Source organism: Callorhinus ursinus, unplaced genomic scaffold (genome assembly GCF_003265705.2).
Source record: "Callorhinus ursinus isolate GAN/ISIS: 27379988/994484 unplaced genomic scaffold, GSC_fseal_2.0 scaffold83, whole genome shotgun sequence".
Lineage (NCBI taxonomy): Eukaryota > Metazoa > Chordata > Mammalia > Carnivora > Otariidae > Callorhinus > Callorhinus ursinus.
Genome location: NW_027397145.1, coordinates 2,481,897 through 2,494,120, shown reverse-complemented (window position 1 = coordinate 2,494,120; position 12,224 = coordinate 2,481,897). Strand labels below are relative to the sequence as shown.

Sequence of the window (12,224 nt, the reverse complement as noted above, 5' to 3'; positions counted from 1 at the left end):
GGCAAATTCATCATTAAACTTAACAAAGGACATTAATGTCCCAAAGACAAATTAAGGGGCAAATGTGGCTCCAAGAGGACCTTTACTGACCAAGCTTAATGACACAGGTAAAAAGCCAAACCCAATCATTTCTGGACTGTGCTATATGAAGCACATCTAACTTCTTAATTTATAAGCACCCAAAACAGGAAAGAATCACTTTTTATAAAGTACTGGGCTGAAAATCACTTTTTATCAATGATGGGCTAGTAAGAACAAGATCAACCAGCTCTTATTTCTACATGACAGAGCAGCCAAAATATGTTTTTATAAATGAAGGAATTTTTCAGTTCTAGACGTCAACTTTCAAATGGGAATGTTCATCAATCCTGCTGTTTCATTAATTATTGCAAAGAAAAATTTCCACAGCCAGTCTCGCTCAGAAGAAATGTTATTTGTCTTAACTTTGTAGGAATGGTGATCAGTAAAGCAGTGAAAGAAGACAATGTTTCAAATATCTGAAGCATCAGAGAACAAGTAATCCCAAGAAAAATTTGTTTCCTAAAATACTTATTACTTTATGTGGGAAATTAGTATTTTCAAAAGAAAAACTTTTTTTTGAAAAAAAGTTGTTAATGAACAAAATGACACCAACTGGGCTTTTTTTTCATCACACCAGAGAAACAATTCCTTTCTCACTACAAGAGAGAACAGAGTAAAACAATAAATCTACTCAATATTCTAAAGTTTGCAAAAATAACTTCTATATAAGTTACATAATAGCTGTACCCCAGTCAATCAAGAGTGTCGCAGTGTGACTGGGAAACAATCCATTCAACTTACAGAAACAACAGAAATTAACTCAGGGGAAGTAAAATGCCATAAATTTATATAATTTAGACAAGCAAAATCCATTCTTCAACATATCCGGTGCCAGCTAATAACTACAAAACCTCAAGTTAATAATCAAATAGCAGCAACAGGAGATAAACTCCAAAATTCCTGTGGATTTATACAGCATGGGAGTCACCATTTTGAAAACTTACCTTTGAGTACTTAAACACCTAAGTTTAAAAAATGGCTTCTGCACCAGCTACCCTCACTGAGCAAGCATTCTTTTGTCATTTATGGCTGTTTGAGATTATGGCAGAAGATCAGCCTGTAGTTCCTCATTGAAGAAACACAGAACTCGATCAGTACTTCAGCAGTTAATCTAGAAGAAAAAAAAACAATTTTCATTTCCTAAACCATCTCATATTATGAGAAGCAACTAGAATAAGCAGTGAAATCCATTTAGGAGGGTAACTATACTGAAAACCATTCTTCTGCCTGAAAATTTGCCCGTGACTTAGTTAGAGGCAAAATCTTGCACAAGGTTTCAAATTATGATGGCCAACCTGGATAAGAATCTTTCTGGTAAAAACAAATAAAAGCATTACAAAGGAGAATCTTTAACAGTACAGATCTTCAGAGATTACACCACTCAATCCATTTTCTTCAATGGATCCTTCATTTGAACACACACACACCCCGCCCACCTCCACTGGGTCCTCATATACTCAAAACAAACACAGAAACATTTTCAGATCAAAGAAATGAAGACATGATTTTAAGCTTGGAAAAGCACTTACGTACTTTCTTCTTTTCTTTGTATACAGCAAATATTTTTTTAGCAAGAATGCAGTTGTCTGAACTTTCTGGTTTGGAGAGACAATACCACATGTTGGAAAAAAGCACTTAACAGAACCAGAAAAGCTAACATTCAAATATTAACTCCACCATCCTACACATGTGACTCCCATGTCTTCATGTCTCTAATCTCAGGTTTCCTTTATATAAGAGTAATAACTATACAGCTGTTTAACTGAGGTAATACATGAAGGTAGTAGACAGAGAACCAGTTTTCTTTCTTCTTTGTATTAAACGTTAAAAGACCAGCGAACAGGCTGGGGAGAGAGGAGACCTATTTGACAATGCGTTTTTTTTTTTTTTAAATATATATTCTTTTTTTTTTTTTAAGATTTTATTTATTTATTTATGAAAGACAGAGAGAGAGAGAGAGAGAGGGGCAGAGGGAGAAGCAGGCTCCCAAGGAGCAGGGAGCCCGACGCGGGACTCGATCCCAGGACTCTGGGATCATGACCTGAGCCGAAGGCAAACGCCCAACCATCCGAGCCACCCAGGCGCCCGACAATGCGTTTAATATTTGGTCTCATTTGTGAACTATTATTTCATCACCCCCTGTGAATTCCAGTAATCTACTTTAAAAACCTTTTAATAAGCTCAGGAAACTATGCTACAGCACTCTGCTCAAGAGAGTCCAGGTAAGCAGAAGAGTAGTATCATTCAGTGTGGTTTTCAAAAATGGCACCTGGGTGGCTCAGTCGTTAAGCATCTGCCTTCAGCTCAGGTCATGATCCCAGGGTCCTGGGATCGAGCCCCGCATCGGGCTCCCTGCTCAGCAGGAGGCCTGCTTCTCCCTCTCCCACTCCCCCTGCTTGTGTTCCCTCTCTCACAGTGTCTCTCTCTGTCAAATAAATAAATAAAATCTTAAAAAAAAAAAGAAATAATTTAACTTAAAAAAAAATGTCTTATTAGTAACATGTATGTCCAGGAGGAACATGAAAAATGGAGGGGAAGGAAAACCACATTCCCACAACAAATCTTCGGTAGATGATTACTTCCCAAATATCCTGAAATGCCTGCTAAAACATGTAGCCTATTCACCTGAAACACAGCTTCAAAGTTAAGTTACAGATCTTTTAGAGAGGTTAACTTCAGGGATAAAATGTTTAATGAACTTATAGTAAAAGTCAGGTTGATACCTTCATGACATGAAGAAAAAGGGGATTTGCTTGATGTACAGTAAATGAACACTCATTAGAAGAGTTTTGTCAGAGGCAAGTTCTATGTTCACTAAAATGGGTACTCAAGTGTTTCTGTGCCTTGTCAATGAAACCAGGAATCAGCACAGTGCAAAAGCATTTAGACTGGAGAGTGGCCCAAAATAACATTCCTGCAAAATGCAAAGTAGTTTTGACATTATTTAATCCTGTTCCCCACTCCCTGTCAGAGCTTAAATCATGTAAATATTCCCTTTCTATCTGTAGTGGGTTCAACAGTGTTCCCCAAAAAACTCATGTTCACCCAGGAGTTCAAAATGTGAACTTACTTGGAAATAGGATCTTTGCATATGCAATTAGTTAAGGATCTCAAGAGGAAATCATCCTGAGGGTGCCTGGGTGGCTTGGCCAGTTAAGCCTCTGCCCAGGGTCCTGGGATAGAGTCCCATGTTGCACTCCCTGCTCAGCGGGGAGCCTGCTTCTCCCTCTCCCTCTGATGCTCCCCCCTGCTTGTGCTCTCTCTCTGGCTCTCTCTCTCAAATAAAATCTTAAAAAAAAAAAATCATCCTGGTTTTAGGGTGAGTCCTAAATCCAATGACTGGTGTTCTTATAAGGAGAAGATAGAACACATAGAGACACAAAGAGGGGAAGAAGGCCATGTGAAGATGGAGGGAGAAACTGCGAGTTATGCTGTCACAAGACAAGAAACACCAGGAGCCACCAAAAGCTGGAAGAGGCAAAGGAAGATTCCTCCCCAGAACCTCTGGAGGGAATATGGCCCTGCCCACACCTTGATTTTAGCTTGCTGGCCTCTCTAGATCTGTGAGGAAAAAATTTCTATTGTTTTATTAGAGTTATTCTGTTTTAGTAATTTCATTACTACAGAAAATTCATGTGACATCTAAACTACAAAATCCAATCATCAAAGAAAATAGTAGCAGGTACCACAGAAAAATGTCCCAAAGAGATCTGATGTAATGTCTTAGAATCAATAAAAGCAAAGAAAGCAGTTAATCAATAAAAGGCTTGACAAGAGAATACAATGTTCAGACTTTCAAAGTAACCAATGATTTCCAAAAGCATAATTTTATTATAAATCAGAACAGCAAAATCATTTTAAGATTTTTTTTAATTTTAAGTACAATATACCCCCCCAACATGGGACTCAAACTCCCAACCCCAAGATCAAGAGTTGCATGCTCTACTGACTGAGCCAGCCAGGCGCCCCTAAAACAGCAAAATCATGTTATATACAAATGACTGTTGCCTCCTATAGTGGTACTGACAACAAATAAGAAATCATTTTGAATTTTATATCATGAGACAAGAGCGATTAAAAAAAAGGCAATTAAATACCAATCTTCAATAACAGTGGGTGATAAGTACATTCAGGAAAGTGTACCTTCATCTACCAGGCTATCAACTTGAGTTCTGCTGAAGATCAAGGTATTTCTGCATTCCATTCAGTTCCACTTATATATATGTATATATGATAGCAACATACACCTTTCTTAATAGCACAGAATCTTTTTTTTAATTAACATATTATGTATTACTTGTTTCAGGGGTACAGGTCTGTAACTGATCAGTCTTATGTAACATCCAGTGCTCATGACAATACATACCCTCCCTAATGTCCATCACCCAGTTACCCCATCCCCCCACCCAGCTCCCCTCCAACAACCCTCAGTTTGTTTCCTAAGATTAAGAGTCTCTTATGGTTTGTCTCCCTCTCTGATTTCATCTTGTTTCATTTTTCCCTCTCTTCCCTGTGATCCTCTGCTTTGTTTCTTAAATTCCACACATCTCACATCAGTGAGATCATACGATACTTGTCTTTCTCTGATTGACTTATTTCACTTAGGATAATACCCTCTAGTTCCATCCATATCATTGCAAATGGCAAGATTTCAGGGTTTTCTTGATGGCCTAGTACAGAATCTTCTAAGTTTTAAATACCTCATAAAATTCGTAGAGAGGAGCTTTTTAAAAAAGTTAGAGAACAACATCTATACAATGGACAAATAACTGAGCTCTTACAATATGCCAGGAACTGGGCACCTGGGTGGCTCAGTCGGTTAAGGGATTGCCTTTGGCTCAGGTCATGATCCTGGATTGAGTCCCACATCGGGCTCCCTGCTCAGTGGGGAGTGTGTTTCTCCCTCTGACCCTCCCCCTTCTTGTGCTTTCTCCCAAATAAATAAAATATTTTTAAAAAAATATGCCAGTAACTATTTTAAGGGCTTTATTATTTTTCTTAAAAGTTTTAATTTATGGGGGGGGGGGCCTGGGTGGCTCAGTCAGTTAAGCGTCTGCCTTTGGCTCAGGTCGTGATCCCAGGGTCCTGGGATCGAGCCCTGCATTGGGCTCCCCGCTCGGCGGGAGGCCTGCTTCTCCCTCCCCCACTCCCCCTGCTTGTGTTCCTGCTGTCACTATCTTTCTCTGTCAAATGAATAAATAAAATCTTTAAAAATAAATAAATAAAATAAAATGTATGTTTAAAAAAAAAAGTTTTATTTATGGGCACCTGGGTGGCTCAGTTGGTTGAGCGACTGCCTTCGGCTCAGGTCATGATCCTGGAGTCCCGGGATCGGGTCCCGCATCGGGCTCCCTGCTCAGCGGGGAGTCTGCTTCTCCCTCTGCCCCTCTTCCCTCTCGTGCTCTCTATCTCTCATTCTCTCTCTCTCAAATAAACAATCTTTAAAAAAAATTTTATTTATATATTTGAGACAGAGTGAGAGAGAGCGCAGAGGGAGAGGGAGAAGCAAACTTCCCACAGAGCAAAGAGCCAGACGTGGGGCTCGATCTCAGGACCCTGATGTCATGACCTGAGCTGAAGACAGATGCTTAACCAACTGAGCCACCCAGGTACCCCTTAAGGGCTTTAAATGTATGAATTCATTTATCCTTACAATTCTATGGATGCAGATACTTTCACTATATCCATTTCACTGACAAGAAAACCAAAAAACATTGAGAACTTTCTGGGGTGATAGAAATGTTGTCATGACTATGGTAAAGGTGGTTACATGCTTAACACACATGTCAAACTTATTGAACTGGACATTTAATTGGTGAATATTATTGTATATAAATTATTACTGCATGTAAATTATACTTCAAAAAAAACTGAAAAAATTAAAAAGAAACCACACAAATAAAGACATAACATCACTTTAATAGATTATCTAATACCAAACTATTTTCATTATAGAGTATGTCATTTTTAAAATACACTTCTCAGGCACCTGGGTGGCTCAGATGGTTAAGCATCTGCCTTCGGCTCAGGTCATGATCCCGGAGTCCTGGGATCGAGTTCCACATCAGGCTCCCAGCTCCTTGGGAGCCTGCTTCTCCCTCTGCCTCTCTCTCTCTCTCTCTGTGTGTCTCTCATGAATAAATAAATAAAATCTTTAAAAAAAAAAAATAAAATAAAATAAAATATACTTCTCTATCCAAAAAAGAAAAATAAAAGATCTCTTTCAACCACATTTCAAGAACCTATCCTATTCGGCCCTAGTATGTTATCCAGCACATTTAGAAACTACTACATTTTCTATATAGCAATAAAAAAGAAATTAAAGTTGGACTGAAGATTAAGTCTTTTCAAGGCCAACAATTTAACAAAACAATGTAACAGTACTAAGATTCGAACTGAGACATACTAATAAAGTTTTATCGTTTTGCAAATAAACCATCTGTGGGAAGAGCAACATCTGCCAAGATAAAATGTCATTTTCATGTGAAAAAGTTCTACTTTTGGGGCGCCTGGGTGGCTCAGGCGTTGAGCATCTTCCTTCGTCTGCCTTTGGCTCAGATCATGATCCCAGGGTCCTGGGATCGAGCCCCACATCGGGCTCCCTGCTCGGCGGGAAGCCTGCTTCTCCCTCTCCCACTCCCCCTGCTGTGTTCCCTCTCTCGCTGTGTCTCTGTCAAATCAATAAAAAAAATCTAAAAAAAAAAAAAAGTTCTACTTTCAAAATGAATAGAATGAGAAAATTCACTTTTGCCCTAAATGCTTTTTGATAAAATAGGATACAATTCACACAGAAAAATTTAAGAGCTACCTCAATAACTGCTAAAGCCAAAAAGAAAAACAAATCCCTATCACTAATTTACTATGAGGAAAAAGTCAGCAGGGAGCTGGGCCTCAATAAAGATGGTAAACTTTGGGAAAAGAGATTTAAGTTTGTAGACAATTACACTGTCTGACTCTAAGTCAATGAACCAAAGTTTAAGGCAAATAAATTTACCCCTGCTCCTTATATTTAGGTTTTCATTAGCAAGCTCTAAACATTTCATCAAAGCAAAGGAAAAGACACCTCTTCATTCAGAAGGCACTACCTTCATTCAAACTGAACAAAGATAGCTCTATGAAGGTTCCCAAAATGCTAAATCAGTGATTCCTTCCTGATCTGAAAAACTGACAAGGCATTCATTTGTCTGAAACCCTTAACAGTACACCAAACAAACAGGCTGAACAAATGTCTCAAGAGCACATAAAGTGGGGCGCCTGGGTGGCTCAGTCGTTAAGTGTCTGCCTTCGGCTCAGGTCATGATCCCAGGGTCCTGGGATCGAGTCCCGCAACGGGCTCCCTGCTCAGCGGGGAGCCTGCTTCTCCCTCTCCCACTCCCCCTGCTTGTGTTCCTGCTCTTGCTGTCTCTCTCTGTCAAATAAATAAATAAAATCTTAAAAAAAAAAAAAAGAGTGCATAAAGTTACCTGTCATATGTTCACAGATGCTATTTTGATCAAGGAAAACACCAAGTCAATTAAATCTATCATTAAATTCATACTGACTATGCCATTAAGTATTATAGGATAAAACAGAATTCAGGATCAGAAGTATTTTAAATTAAGAGCTATAACACTCAAAAGTTTAGGAACTTCTTTACCTTAAAAAAAAACAAAAAAAAGAGTATGAAGTACACCTTGTGACAATTTTTACCCCTATGCCTGAGGACTTGTTCATCTGAGTGCACTTTAACATACTACTTGAGAGTACAATCTTCCTCTATGGTCATTCCACAAAACTACAATGAACAATGGAATTAAGCCTATTTTGTAGGACTACAGTTGCCAAACTAAGATACTAGATATAACACATATATTTCAAAGATTAAAACACACTAAATGTAAACCATTTTACCTTGAGACAACTTTTATTCCTCTCTTATTTAATGTATTCAGGCAAAAATTGGTTGTCCCTGTAGATAAGCTACTGGTAAACAGCCTGGTTCATTTTGAAAAACTCTCAAAAGGGTTTCATGACCACAGTCAATTATTTTATAACCTCCAACCATGATTTCAAGCTATCCCAATCAAAACAAAGTAATAAAGCCATAGGGAGATGAAACCCCTGTAACTAAGTCCCCTATCTATTCTCCTCACTAATCTCCTCAAAACTAAAATCTAACCCAAATCCCCCCCTGGACAAAATTCCTCAATTGTTTTCCACTGCCTAGAGTCCCGGACTCCAAATTTTTGATCAGGAAAAAAATTATGAATCTACCCTTCATTTTTGTATTGTATGCATATTTCTAAAATAGTAAATAATATACTAATATATATAATAAAACATACACAAAAATAATTTTAATACATAAAAACAAATTGCGGGGCACCTTGGGTGGCTCAGTCGGTTAAGCATTAGACTCTTGGTCTCAGCTCAGGTCATGATCTCAGGGTTGTGAGATCCAGCCCCGTCAGTGCAGAGTCAGCCTGGGATTCTTTCCCCCTTCCTCTCTCCCCATTTCTCCCCTCCCTCCCCCTCGGGCTCTCTCTCTCAAATAAATAAAATCTTTAACATGTCAAAAAAAAAATTTTACTATTACTGCTACACACACACACACACACACACACACACACACACACACACACACTTTCAAAGGCATACTGATGGCCAACAGACATGAAAAGATGTGTAACATTGGTCTAACCAGGAAAATGTAAATCAAAACCACAATGAGATATCACCTCACACCTGTCAGAACGGCTAGTATCAAAAAGAAATAACAAGTGTTGGCAAGTATATAGAGAAAAGGGAAGCCTCTTGCACTGTTGGTGGGAAAGTAAACTTGTGCAGCCGCTACAGGAAACAGTATAGAAGTACCTCAAAAGGGGCGCCTGGGTGGCTCAGTCGTTGAGCGTCTGCCTTATGCTCAGGTCATGATCCCGGGGTCCTGGGATCGAGCCCCACATCGGGCTCCCTGCTCGGAGGGAAGCCTGCTTCTCCCTCTCCCACTCCCCCTGCTTTTGTTCCCTCTCACGCTGTGTCTCTCTCTGTCAAATAAATAAATAAAATCTAAAAAAAAAAAAGTACCTCAAAAAATTAAATACAGAAATACTGGGGAGCCTGGGTGGCTCAGTCGTTAAGCGTCTGCCTTCGGCTCAGGTCATGATCCCAGGGTCCTGGGATCTAGCCCCGCATCGGGCTCCCTGCTCAGCAGGAAGCCTGCTTCTCCCTCTCCCACTCCCCCTGCTTGTGTTCCCTCTCTCGCTATGTCTCTCTCTGTCCAATAAATAAAATCTTTTAAAAATAAATAAATAAATACAGAAATACCATACAATCCAGTAATTCCACTTATGAGGATTTACCCAAAGAAAATGAAAACACTATTCTGAAAAGATACATGCACCCCAATGCTTACTGCAGCATTATATACAGTAGCCAAGATATGGAAGCAAACTAAGTATCCATCAATGAATGAAGGGATAAAGAAGATGTGGTATATACAGACAATGAGATATTACTCAGCCATAAAAAAGAAGGAGATCTTGCCATTTGCAAAGACATGGACCTAGAGGATATTACACTAAGTGAAATAAATCAGAAAGACAAATACCACACAATTTCACTTGTATGTGGAATCTAAGAAATGAAACAAAAACCAGAAATAGACTCAAACACAGAGAATAAAATGGTAGTTGCCAGAGGGGAGGGGAGTGGGGAGAAGGGCAAATAGATGAAAGGTATTAAGAGGTACAAAATTCCAGTAATAAGATAAGTAAGTCACAGAGATGAAAAGTACACCACAGGGAATACAGTCAATAATAATGTGATAACTCTGTATGGTGACAGATGGTAACTGTACTTATTGCAGTGAGCATTTCCTAATGTATATAAATGTCAAATCACTATGTTGTACACCTGGAACTAATACAGTATTTTATGTCAACAATACTTATATTTAAAAATTTAAAAAAAAAACCAAGTACCTCACTTCTGAGACCAGTGGCCTAACATACTGTTTCTCTAACTTCGTCTGAGGATGGGGAGGGGTTTGTTCAATATACAGAGTACAAAGCCACAACCCCAATCCAGCATCCATGAGAACATGGCCTGGACCTCATGTTTAATAAGCTCTTCAGGTGATTACAATGCATAGAAAGATTTAAGAACCTCCAGCATACAAACTAAACCCTAAACTCCATTGCATGGCCTACAAGTACTTTACCTACCAGTAAAATCTCCCTTCCTGCCACTCTTTCACCTCACTCTACTCTCCAGCAATACTTAAGTTACTTGAAGTCCATAATCCACAGCTCTCAGGCTCTACACATACCATTTTCTGTGCCTGAAGTGGTAACTCAACACCATAACCTACCACTACCCTAACCAATCCCATCCAGTTCACCAAACTTCTATTGATATTTTAGTCCAATTCTAATTTCCTATCAAACCTTGCCTAATTTTCCGAAGCATACAGTTCTCCTTCTTCTTTGCTCCTAATATACCATGACTTTTATAGCAATTATCTCACAGAATTAAAGTATGTCTGTCTCTCAATAGAGAGGATCCGTGAAGGTAGGAACCCTGTCGTTTCATCTTTTGTAACACTAAAGGCCTCACCCAATGCATGACACATAATTTAATTTTTTAAATATATGTTGAATAAAGACATAAACAAGAAACAATACTGTCTATTCGAAGTTAAGATTAACAAGAAGGGGCATCTCCTTAAGTGATTAAAAACTAAATAAAACATCAAAAATGGCTGCCACATCTACTTTCCACAATAACCGAAGATAATCAAGTCATGAAGGAAAAATAACTATTACTTACAAAAATATCTGAAGCACTTTACAAGTTATTTCTCACACCTAGAATAATGCTATGAATCAGACACTATTATATATATATATAAACTGAAAGTGGGGCACCTGGATGGCACAGTCAGTTGGACTCTTGGTTTCAGCTCAGGTGGTGATCTCAGGATCTGAGGATCGTGAGACCCAGTCCTGAGTGGGGCTCCACTGCGGGCACAAAGTCTGCTTAAGACTCCCTCTCTCCCAGGGCGCCTGGGTGGCTCAGTTGGTTAATAGACTGCCTTCGGCTCAGGTCATGATCCTGGAGTCCCGGGATCGAGTCCCACATCGGGATCGAGTCCCACATCGGGCTCCCCGCTCAGCGGGGAGTCTGCTTCTCCCTCTGACCCTCCTCCCTCTCATGCTCTCTATCTCTCATTCTCTCTTTCTCAAGTAAATAAATAAAATCTTAAAAAAAGACTCTCACTCTCTCTCTCCCTCTGCCCCGTGCTCACTCACTCACTCTTTCTCTCAAATAAATAAATAAAAAGTATTATGAGCCTCAAGTTACTCAGCTTGACTTTAAAATTTGTAAATGATGATGCTAAAATATACTGGTGGATCTAACTGCAAATCTTTCTAATCTAAGTGTTTTAAGTCTTAAGAAACCAGAACATTGGGGCGCCTGGGTGGCTCAGTTGGTTAAGCCACTGCCTTCGGCTCAGGTCATGATCCTGGAGTCCTGGGATCGAGTCCCGCATCGGGCTCCCTGCTCAGCGGGGAGTCTGCTTCTCCCTCTGACCCTCCCCCCTCTCATGTGCTCTCTCTCTCTCTCTCTCATTCTCTCTCTTTCAAATAAATAAATAAATAAATCTTTAAAAAAAAAAAAGAAACCAGAACATTAAGATGAGCACTACTGGGGGCACCTGGCTGGCTCAATCAGTAGAGAATGTGACTTTTGATCCGGGGTTATAAGTTTGAGCCCCACACTGGGAGTAGAGATTACGGAACGAAAAGAAGAAAAGAAAACAAAAAAAAAAGAAAAAAGAAAAGAAAAGAAAGGAAAGAAAGAAAGAAAAGGAAGGAAGGAAGGAAGGAAGGAACGAAGGAAGAAAGAAAGAAAGAAAGAAAGAAAGAAAGGAGAGAAAGGGAAAAAGAGAAAGAGAGAAAGAAAGAAAGAAAGGTAGGTAGGTAGGTAGATTAAAAAATAAAACGAGCATGGTACCTGGCTCAGTTGGCTAAGTGTCCGACACTTGGAAAGCAGCCTCAATTCTGATTCAAAAAGCCAAGGAGACCACGAGGTACCTCCCCCTATGCACATTCGCTCTCTATCTCTCAAATAAATAAATCTTAAAAAAAATCTACATGAGGAAA

The 12,224-nt window shown here is 39.3% G+C and overlaps 1 protein-coding gene across 8 annotated transcripts in view; it reads right to left on the bottom strand.

Moving 5' to 3' along the window:
- Nucleotides 1–12,224, bottom strand: part of FAM13B (family with sequence similarity 13 member B) — an 86,274-nt gene that overhangs the window by 64,935 nt on the left and 9,115 nt on the right. For all 8 annotated transcript variants that reach the window (XM_025852307.2, XM_025852313.2, XM_025852308.2 and 5 more), the window contains exon 2: nt 1,026–1,192. The gene's annotated coding sequence lies outside the window, so the exon portion shown is untranslated. The remainder of the gene's footprint in view (nt 1–1,025; nt 1,193–12,224) is intronic.